Source organism: Dasypus novemcinctus, chromosome 19 (genome assembly GCF_030445035.2).
Source record: "Dasypus novemcinctus isolate mDasNov1 chromosome 19, mDasNov1.1.hap2, whole genome shotgun sequence".
Taxonomy (NCBI): Eukaryota; Metazoa; Chordata; class Mammalia; order Cingulata; family Dasypodidae; genus Dasypus; species Dasypus novemcinctus.
Window position 1 is genome coordinate 3,016,107 of NC_080691.1, and position 11,249 is coordinate 3,027,355.

Genomic DNA, 11,249 nt, shown 5'->3' on the forward strand with positions numbered 1-11,249 from the left:
TTCTTTTCTTGTTCTGTTTCCTAGGTTACACCATGTCTTATTTTCTTCAGCCAACAAGTCATCACTTTCTTCATGTCCCCCTTTCTGTTTTAGTGCCAGGGTGATTGTGCCTGTCTTAGGTTGCCCTTATCACAATTTAAGGGTCTTACCCATCATAGACTACCAACCAAGCTCTCCTGGCACAAAAGCTAGAGGGTTCTTTTTGCAATGCTCATGCAAGAATAAGGTTGTTGGCTCATCCCAGCTGGTCATGCTCTGTAATCACTTTGTAACATATTGGTTAAGATGAGCCATTGTTATAAGCAGTATTATTAAAACAGCCATCCCTGTAGCTTTGTTATCTGATAGAGTTCCAAAGGACTACCTCACAACTGGAAACGTTTTTAGATTTTGTACAACAGGCCTGCCCTTGGTTTCCTGATGAAGGCACCATAAATGAAGAGACATGGCAGAAGGTTGATAAATGCCTTCAGAACTGTTACACTGCCAAAGGGCCAAGGATGTGCCAATGTGCTCCTTTACTTTATGGGGCTTAAAATGGGATTCCCTCGATCCTCTGAGGGAGTTGGAAGGTCAACCTATGGTTGAGCCTTTAGCATCCACAGTTAATAAAGGGTTAAAGGAGTCTTCTCTGGCTGCTGCTGAGGACCCCAAGGGAGAGGGTGATGAGATGACCATGCCCTTGGGCTCTGGATTAGGTGGTCTACAATGCCAGATGTCTCAATTGTCTGTACAGGATCATAACTTGTTAGCTGCAGCTCTTCCTTCTTCCCCTGTGGTGCCTGCATGTGCAGCAGAGGCTCCTTTGGTATCCCTACTGCAGCAAGGGCTGATCACAGCACATTTTCCTGGGAAAGACATCACATGGGTTTCAATTGTTCCCTGTAATAGAGCACCAAGACGCCAATAATCCTGGTCAGGTCTTCTGCTGTCATGACCCCATTCCTTTCAGATTGCTGGGAGAGTTAAAAATGGCTTGCAGTACTTACCATCTACTTTACCTTTCATCATGTCCCTTTTGGAATCCGTGGATATTGACACCCTTTGCCCAAAGGAATGGACAGTTCTTGTTAAGGCCTGTCTTTCTGGAGGGTATTATTTATTGTGGAAAAGTCATTGGTTTAAGGAATCTAGTGCACAGGCTGATTGCAATCGAGCACATGGTGTGCCTATCATCATGGAAATGTTTACTGGCACAGGTCAATATGACCCTCTCCAACAGCAGTTCCTGTTTGGGCTTCAGGCCTACCAACAAATCAGCCTCTGTGCCTTACACACCTGGAGACAATTGCCCTCACAGGGAGAGAAATCCTTAGAATTATCCAAAATCGTGCAGAGACTGTATGAGCCTTATGCTGACTTTGTGGCCCGTCTTTTCAAGGTGGTAGTGTGAGTGATCACTGATCCTGAAGCTGGGGGCATCGTGGTGAAACAGCTTGCATTTGAAAATGCTGATGCAGCTTGCAAAAGTGCTATCAGACCTTAGCTGTCACCATCACAAACTACATCTGGCTTTGGGCAGATATTGGCCCTTCTGCAGTTTTAGTGGCTGCTCTTAAAACCACCATCCAAAATATCAGTCTGTTTGTTCTCAGTGCCAACAACCAGGCCATTTTCATCACAACTGCCCTTATGTGGCTTGGCATCCTTCTCCCCTTTTGCTGTTGCATTCACAAGTGCAAGCACCTAGCACTTGCCCTCACTGCCAGTGAGGCAAGCATTGGGCAAATGAATGCCGGTCTAAGACCACTGTATTGGGACAACCTGTACAGCCACTGGGAGATGGCTTGTGGGGCTGGCCCCAGCCCCACCAAATAGTAGGGGCTCTAACTACCCCACCTATTCCAATCTTGAAGTGGCATAGCTTTCACTCAGAAATAGCCCTGCCCAGTTCACTGCCTCCAGTTCCTGACAACAAAGTATCAACAACATGGAACTCAGTCCCACCACCCGATGGGTATTAACCCTGAAATGGGATCCCAGATTGTTCCCACTGGTGCCTGGGATCCTGCCCCCAACAACCTATGGGCTAATTCTTGGTCTCCCTCATTTGGCTGTGAAGGGAATAATTGTTCTTCCATCGTTAATAACCCCTACTTACACTGAAGAAATTTGCTTAGTAGTAACTGTTACCTCTATTGATCCCTTAGAACCTTATGATGCTCGTGCTTACTTCACTTTGCTTACTGCTGCCTCAACTTATCCTTCCTCTGATTGTTCACCAGCCACTTACTGTACTAAGTTAATTCAGGCAGAATGGCCTTTGCTAAAGCTGCATCTAAATGGCAAGGCTTCAGAAGAACCAATACCTGGGGTTGTATCTACTTTATCTGTCTCTTAGACTCTGCTCAGTTGTGCATAAGGGCATTCCTTCTGACAACCTCCAGACCCTTTTTTAGAGACTCATAGCCTTATAATCTCATTTCTCCTTTCCATTTCCCCCTTATATTAGGTCAAACAGCATTTTGAAGTCATGTTATTATATGTAGACAAGGATATTCTGCTGATCCGTATTGAACCTTTAATTCAAGGTCATTTTCTAGTTGCATCTTCAGCTGGTATGTGGTAGTGATCCCTCGGTGCCAGGGAGGCTCATCCCCAGGTGTCATGTCCCACGTTGGGGGGAATGCACTGCATCTACATGCTGAGTTTGGCTGTGAGAGTGGCCACATTTGAGTAACATGAAGGCTGTCAGGAGGAAACTCCCAAGCACAGTGCTACTCTAGGCCTTGTTCTTATTGCAGATGTATAGGCTCAAAAGCATAGCTATTAGTATCAGGAACCCACTGTTGGGCCCTCCTTCCTTCCTGGTTCTTGCTGTTGCCCCTGGCGGACTGCTGCTGCTCCCCAGGGTCCATGACCGTGACCCCCCGGCCAGGCGCCCAGTACCCGCCCCAGCTGTTGTTTTTAATTGTTTCCACTATGAGTATATCTAGACATTACTATATACCCTGGGCATATGCCCTGTATAACTCCCTATCAGCCATATATATCCTGTCAATAACATCCTATATCAGTATTCCTCTGCTGCCATTGTTGAACCACTCTATGATTCAAAACTTCCTGTAAAGTGAATCCCAACATAATGTCAGCTTCACAAGAGTCTTAGATCACCGAAATTCATATATACAATATACAGTACTTCCCCAGATCCACCATAAAATCTTTTCCCTTCCATAGCGATAATCTTTTAGCTTATTCATATCATATTTCCTGATACTGATGTACAGATTCTGGGACAATAGTTTTCAAACAAGGTGACATCTGTGCTTACTATGTGGTCCATACTTTAGATTGTACAGTTTTCTAAATTTTTTAGTTATCCTATGTTTTGCCTTATGGTTTACATTATTAGTCTGTCATCCCCTATATGTTTCTTCTGGTTCTTCTGAGGGATAAAGAGACCCACGGGTTCTATGGTCATGGCAGATGGGGTTCACTGCCATGGCAGATGGCCCTTCTTTGGAGCTGGTGTTTCTACATGATGGAATTGAACTTGGAGGGGATCTCTTCCCACAAGACTTGCATGCTACTTTATTGGAATTGTAGTTGGTGCTGGGGTTTAAGATATATTTAGGGAATTTGACTCTCTGGACTGATAATAAGACACCCAGGCCCAGAGCCTCAACAGACTTCAGCTCCTACACTTTGATTTATTGGACTGACCCCACTCAGCTAACATGGAGTTGAAGAAGGTCAACCACCACACCATGGAGCCTAGAGTGCCTACAACTGAAAGCAGGAGGAGTGCATCCAGTATCCATGTGGAATCTAAGCCCCCACTTGACATAGATGTGCAATGGACACAACCAATCCAATGTCCACAGAGAAAATGTGGAATGGGTGTGGGAAGGGTAGCCATGGTGGCTGCTGGGTTTGGGGAATGGGAGGAAGAGATGAGATGTGGAGGCGTTTTTGGGACGTGGAGTTGTCCTGGGTGGTGCTTCATGGACAATTACAGGACATTGTAGACCCCCCCAGGGCCCACTGGATGGAACGGGGGAGAGTGTGGGCTATGATGTGGACCATTGACTACGGGTTGCAGTGATGTTCAGAGATGTACTTACTGGGTGCAATGGATGTCTCACGATGATGGGAGAGAGTGTTGCTGTGGGGGGAGTGGGGGGTGGGGGCAGTGGGGTTGATTGGGACCTCGTATTTTTTTAATGTAATTCGTAAAAATAAATAATTTTAATTAAAAAATAAATAAATAAATGGCAAGGCTTTTGAGGGACTCATAGACACGGGGGCTGATATATCTGCCATCGCCCAGCAGCATTGGCCTGCAACTGGCTGGTGTAAACAGCATTAGGTACCTTACAAGGGGTGGGCACCGTGCATCACCCTTTTCATAGTGCCCAGCTCATTCAATGGGAAGATGCAGAAGGACATAAATGCTGGTTTCAGCCTTTTGTCCTGCCAACATTACCTATTAATTTATGGGGATGAGATATTCTTTCTAATCTTGGCCTTTTGCTTGTTAACCCCTCATCTGCTGTTATGCAAATGATGTTAGAACAGGGCTATGACCACAAAAGGGCCTGGGAAAACAACATCAGGGTTTGTTGGAACCTGTGCATACTCAGCCTCCTCTTCCTCAACAGGGATTTGGGTACCCACATTTTTAGGTGGGTTCACTGATACTTCAACCCAGCCAACTGCAGCACCCATAGTTTAGCTATCCAATGAACCTGTCTGGGTGGGTCAGTGGTCCCTTACACAGGAGAAGTTAGTTGCTGCAGAAATGCTAGTGAATGAACAGACTGCTGCTGGCCATCTCTGTGAAATTTTTAGTCCATGGAATACTCCCATTTTTGTTATTAAAAAGAAATCAGGAAATTGGCAGTTGTTACAAGATCTGCATGGAGTAAATAAAACCATGCAGATTATGGGTCCACTACAACCAGGACTCCCATCTCCAACCACTGTCCCTTTACAATATCACCTTTTAGTACCAGACCTAAAGGATGTCGTTTTCACTATTCCCTTGCACCCTGCCAACCACCCCTGTTTGTCTTTTCCTTGCCAAGCCCTACTTTTCAACAACCTTTATGCCAGTTCTGTTGTGCTGTACTGCCTCAAGGCATGGCCAGCAATCTTGCTCTCTGCCAAACTTATGTAGCTAAGGCGCTGACCCCAGTGCAAGAAAAATACCCTTCTGCCTATATTATTCATTATATGCATGGTATCTTATTGACTTGTGTGACACAAGAACAGTTGCTTTCACTTTTCACAGATACCCAACAGCTGCTTATGCAGTGGGACTGCAAATTGCTCCAGAAAAAGTTCAAAAGACTTTCCTTTCTCTTACTTGGGCCATCTAGTGGAAAAGCAGTAAGCAGTGCCACAAAGGCCAACTATTTGTGTGTCACATTTAGCTACTTTAAATGATTTCCAAAAAATTGTTAGGGAACATTAATTGGTTGCAACCCTCTTTGGGACTAACCATGGCCATGATAGGAGGCTTGTTGATGGATCATATCAGACTCATGTTGTCAACTCATTTAACTACAGTGGCCTCACTGTCAAAGTGCCTCTTTGTTTTTCTCCCCAGGAAACTGCAGGTAGTGTATGTACCAAGCAGGAAAATCAGAAAATCTGTGGAGGTAGTCATGTAGCCAATGTCTCTGGCCCATGGGGTCTCTATAAATACATCCAAACTGTAAGCAAATGGGGATTCACTAATGGTACTCCAGTGGCCATGCACCATTGGCCCCCACTGCCATTCTGCTCTAAAAGCACTAATTTAGAGTTTAAGGATGTTCCTCCTTCAGCGTCATGTGCTTATGTCCCAGCTTGTGCTCAGAACACGTCAGGAGGCTTGGGTACTTTATACACCTGGGCCACTGGGCGGGCCCCTAGCATCCAAATTTTCATTATATGTCTGCAAGAAGTTTTGTTGCTAATGTCACCACTTCTCCAAAGTTTTTTTTGCAGGATAAGCTGTGGCAGTTGGTTGCTGTGACCCATCATGTCAATTTCACAGGCACTGGGATTGCAGACTGTGGTCTCCAGTTTTGATATGGATAGAAGGCCTGCGTCCTCAGCCTGTGTGCAGTTTTAGTGGGCCGTGTAAATACTTCCTTTCAGGGTTCTTACTATGTGGTAGAACCCCCCCCCCCCGGGTAACCTTACCAACTGCATTGCCACTGCTAACTGGGATGATGATCTACTCATCATCTGACAACCTAGCTTTGTCATGCTCCCAGTAACCTTAGATGAGCCCTGGTGTGATGACCCTGGGGAATGAACATTGCAGCTCATGCAGCACACACTAGAGTCGTCATCATGGAACCCTCGGCCTAATCATTGCCAACATTGATGCCTTCATTCCCATTAGAGCCTTCTCTGTAACCTCTGGTCTAACCTTAGCAAAGAGCATTCAGACAGCTCATTTTGTAAATGATTTGGCTAGAAACACTTCATTAGCATTAGAAAATCAGGAACATATTGACTGAAATTTGAATGCAAAATTAAATGCATTGGAAGAAACAGTCCTTTCTTTAGGAGATCAGGTGGAGGCACTGCAGTACAGTGCACGGCTACAATGCCACCTGCAGTACACAATTGTGTGACCTGTCCAATTCAATAAAACTTCCTGAAATTGGGTGGCAGTGGAAGTGCACCTACAAGGGTATGGAATCATGGAGAAATTAGTATGGATCTAAAATATTTGCATGATGAGATCTTAGCTCTCTAAACGGCTCATCTGGCAGTTAGAGACCCCAAACAATTGGCTGAGAACCCCCTACATACTTTACATGGTTTCAATCCTTGGAACCTGCTGCAGCATAGCTTTTGGTATTTAGCAGGCCTTGTTGTCTGTGTTCGTGTTGTGGTGCATGTTTTCTCTATTTTGCAGCCAAACCCACTGAGCACTCTGACACATGGAAACTGAAACCACACACCTTAAACTTGCACACAAGGCTCAGCGTGGCCTCTGATTGCTCCCGTGGTGCCCCATGCACAGTAGTCCGTAGCTGGCTGGTAGTCAATGATGGGTAAGAGTTTCAGAGGAAACCAACCTAAGACAGGCACAGTCAATGTCCAGACAAAAAGGAAAAGGGGGATCTCTAGGGGTCCCCAAATAATGTGTGGAGCTCAAGCCATATGGCTAGGGGGGCTCAATGTGTATAGAGAGGTGAGTGTGTGGACAACTGTGTCTGTACCTGCAAGTAAGCAGAAAGGAGCTGAAGTCCTGATAAGAAGGAACTCTAAGAAAACCCTCCTCAGAGAACTTCATGCCTGAAGGTCCCTGTTCTGAGAACAGTGACCTAGTTAACTGCTTTAAATAAAGCTTGTGGTGCCAGCTAGGGGCCTTGGCTTTGCCATCAGGTAGCCCTGGCCTACCTCTAAACTTGTCTTTGTCACTATGTGTCTTTCTTCAGCTCCCATTGCCTCCCCTCAGGTTCTCTGTTCACCTGTGCAGGTCACGGCAGTCCACCATCAAAAACTGACTAAGGAACGTCTCCAGGCATGGGACAGTGCCCTGGGTGGCATTCTGTGGCACTGGGTGGGTGGGGTGAGCACAGGTTCTCAGGTGCCCCTAAGACCCCGCCCTGACAACCCCACAGACTCAGACTCCTAGGACCACCCAGCATCACACTGGCACACGCTCAGGCACTCAGTTGTCACCTGGAAGTTTCCCACCTGGCCTCCAAGGACCCAAACTCCCCTGCAGTCACCTCCCAGCACCAGCATTTCTTCCATCAAAAGCCAACACCCTGCCCCACCCAGTCCACCAGCCTCGACTCTTGCTCTGACTTGCTGCCACTAGCCCCCGAGGATTCCCTTGGCTCCCAGCCCTCAAGCTTCCAGGGGAGCAGACATGGAAGGGAGGCTCCCCAGGCTCAGAGGCCCAGGAAAGATGGCTGGGAAGAAGGCCCCATCCTGACTTGGAGGCCACCTGTCCTGGCCCCCTGGCATGAGCCACACCCACCCCCTCCTGCTGCTGCTGCTTCTTCTGGGCTCTGTTGGGGCTCGTGTCCAGGGTGGCAAACTCGGGGTTCCCTTCCTGTTAGGATTGAGCAGCTTGGGGTCAGTGAGGCCCTTTGCCTCTCCCCGTTGTCCCTGGGGCCTTGGACCCCTGGACCAAGTGGGCAGGTGTAAATCTGCTGCCACCACCTGCCAGAGGTTCCCTGGGGGCCTTGTGCAAGCGTCGAGGCCTCCCTCGGCCTGTTTGTACATCTGGGACGTGACCACAAAGATCTGACCCATTCTCGGGAGTCCAGAGGCCTCTGGGGTACACACCAGTGGCATGGATGCTTTGGCCATCCCGCTCTCCCACTCTGAGTCCTGAGAATGGTTGGCCACATTCCTTTTCTCCCGTCAACCCCACCAGCTGGCTGTGAGGGCGGCACCGCTGGATGCTCGTGCTTCCATTCCCACAGGAGGACACACAGGCCCAAGGAAGGATGAACTTGGGGCACCCAGGACAGGCGGCTCCCTCCATTTGGAGGCCTCGTCTGCACTGACATTGCCCCACAGCCCACCACTGCCAACAGCTGTCTGCTTCTCCCAGTCTCTGCACGTGGATGTGCAGGGGGCCTTGTGTCATCCCAGCCATAGAGCTGGATTATGGGGTATCCCAGAAGGCCTACTTGAGCAGATCCTGCCTGCCCCAGCCCACATGACTGAAAACCCAAAGGCTTCCTGAGGCCTGCACAAAGGCACCCCTTCCTGGGGGTGCACTCGGGATGGTCTGCCTGCAAGCGCACCCCATCCTCCAGCTTCATGGCTGGGACCACATGTTCTTGCAGTACTGGACATTGAAGTCGTGCTGTATCTTCTAGGTGGAAGATTCTAGTTTCAGTCAGAAAGGACCCACCATGGTTTCCCATCTCCCAAATACTTCTAGCTCTCTGTCACAAGCCATTCCTAATAAGGCACAGTTCTGAGACCCCCCACATGGATGGAGACTTCTCATCCTGCCAGTTCATCATCTCCTGGGACCTCCCAGTCCTCCCCCCACCAGCACATCCGAGAACCAACCCCAGCCTATGGCCCTGCAGCTGCCCCCCACCTGCCCATGAACCAGACAAATTCTGCTTCATCTCCCTCCGGAATAGGACAGACAGTATGTTTGCAAAGAAACACCCAGGGAAACACAAGCCCACCTCCTGAGCCTGGGCCCCCCACCTGTTCTTTACCCGGGAGATCAGCTCACTGCCCTAGGAGTTGTTCTCAGTGGAGAAAATCTCAGACAGTGTCTGAAAGAGGCAGAAGCTGACCCTGGGGGAGGGCAAGAAGGAAGCAGAAAGCTGGGAGTAAGTGGGAGCGTCCAGGGGACAACCTGCTTCGTTGTAGCTGGTCCTTGGTCCCAGACCACCTGGGTGAGTGGTGCTGAAACTTGGCAGCTCTGAGCACTGCAGGATATGGTGGGCTTGGGAGCTGAGCTCTCAGGCGGGCACAGTGGGAACCCACACTCCTAGTTCACGAGCAGCTGCTGTTGACACAGAGAGCTGTCCACTGGACAGAGCAGGCTGCTGACCAGCACACCCTGGACCTGTTCTCATCTGGCTCAACTCTGTGCCTGACTGCAGAGGGCACCAGTGTTGACGCACAACAGCTGACCTCATGCTCTGGCGAGACCTGGAGCCCCAGCTCACCCGGCCCCTGCCCAGATCCCACTGCCTCCAGGCTCCCTGCAGGGTGATGCCCAGCCTCCCGCGGAGCCCCTGGTCCCCCCTCCGGCATCTCCTGGAGAGAAGCCTGCCCACCTGGAAACTTCCACCCATGTCTTCTTCTGATGGCCAATTGGATGGCTTTCGAGAGCAGAGAGGATGGCGCGGGCTGAGAAGAAGTTGCAGAGGGTTCGGCACTCCTGGGAAGGGAGAAAGAATGGGCCATGAGGTGTGGTCTGAGAGCCCCCTGCTCCCACTCCAGCCCCCTCGGCTGACCTCCCCCTCTGGATGAGACACTCCCAAGGAGCCCCTGAGGGTGAGCCAGGGCCCCAGAGCGGGACCCCCACACTCCACCTGAGGGAAGAGCCGGGGGAGGGAGGGACGTGAGGAGGGAGGAGGGCTATGCTCCAGGCAGGGCAGGTCCCAGAGGCCGAGAGCCTACCAGAGCACAGGGGACTCCAGGAGTCCACAGAGGGCCCCAGCACGCACCCTGGCTACCTCAATCCAGTGCTCTACCACCCTAGCCCTGTCTGCGGCCTTCATGCTGTGGTCTCCGAGGCAGGGCCATGTCACAGTTGGCCACGTGGTTGAATTGGCTGATGACGGCACACACGGTGGGCACCACGTGCTCCTTGCCCTTCTGGTGGCGCTGGGAGCAGATGGAGCCCAGCCAGTGATAGGACACCACCTTCTTGAACAGCTCCTGGGGAGCAGGGCAAGTCAGAAAGCCTTACCGGCCCCTAGCTCAGATCCCGCCGGCCTTCAGGACCCTGGCTGGGTCATCGTCACAGCAGTGGGTGTGGCAGGGATGGCTAGTGTCCTCTCCAGAGGCCCAAGTGCAGGCATGGGCTCAAGAAACTCGCCCAGGGAAGAAGGCTGGCAGTGGACCAGGGCTTTAACCCATCCCAGGATTCAGGATCAGGGTGAGGAAGACTGGGGTGGCAGGTCTTGGGAGGAAGTTCCCCCCCAGCTCCACCCTGCTGAGCCCAGCTGCTCACCATATCCATGTGCGACAGCTGCTCAGCCACCAGCTCGGGAGGGAAAACCAGGAGCTCAGGCTTCTGCTCACACAGACCGTCCCCACAGGTCCCAGGCCAGGGGCAGGAAGGCTGTGGGGTGGGGGGCAGCCTGCCCTGCTGCTGATCTGAGCTCTTGCCGTGGCTCAGGGGCTGCTGCCAGACTTGCCTCCCCCTCGAGAGCCGTTGCTCCTGAAGGTGCCTGAACCGGCTGGAGCTCCAGAGTGGGCACTGGAGTGACCTGTGCAGGTGGCACTGGAGGTGGTGGTGGGACTGCCTTCCCCTCGCCAACTGGTGGTGCGGCTGGTGCAGCAGGGGCTGCCCCTGCAGAAGGGGCTGGCTCTACCTCTGGAGGGGGTACTGTTGCTCCCTCCACAGGTGGCAGTGGAGGTGGCCCCAAGGCATATTCCAGTTCGAAAGCTGGCGCTTCTGCTGCTGGAGGAGCATGCTCTCCCTCAAGAGCAGTCAGTGCCAATCCGTGGAGCAACGGCGAGGCAGGTGGAGCTGGACGTGACTCCAGCTCTGCAGCTCATGCTCCTGATGGTGCTGCAGCTGCCTGTGGCTCCTGAGCAGGTGCTCCGGCTGACCAGGTCGGATGGTCTAGCTCCAG

At 50.9% G+C, this 11,249-nt stretch overlaps 1 long non-coding RNA gene across 1 annotated transcript in view; it reads right to left on the reverse strand.

Moving 5' to 3' along the window:
* LOC131274543 (uncharacterized) overlaps positions 1-10,182 on the reverse strand; it is a 46,875-nt gene extending 36,693 nt beyond the window's left edge. The window contains exons 1-2 of the long non-coding RNA XR_009181763.1: positions 10,113-10,182; positions 9,720-9,823 (exon numbers count right to left, since the gene is read on the reverse strand). This is a non-coding gene — a long non-coding RNA (uncharacterized lncRNA). The remainder of the gene's footprint in view (positions 1-9,719; positions 9,824-10,112) is intronic.
* Between the last annotated feature and the right edge of the window lie 1,067 nt (positions 10,183-11,249).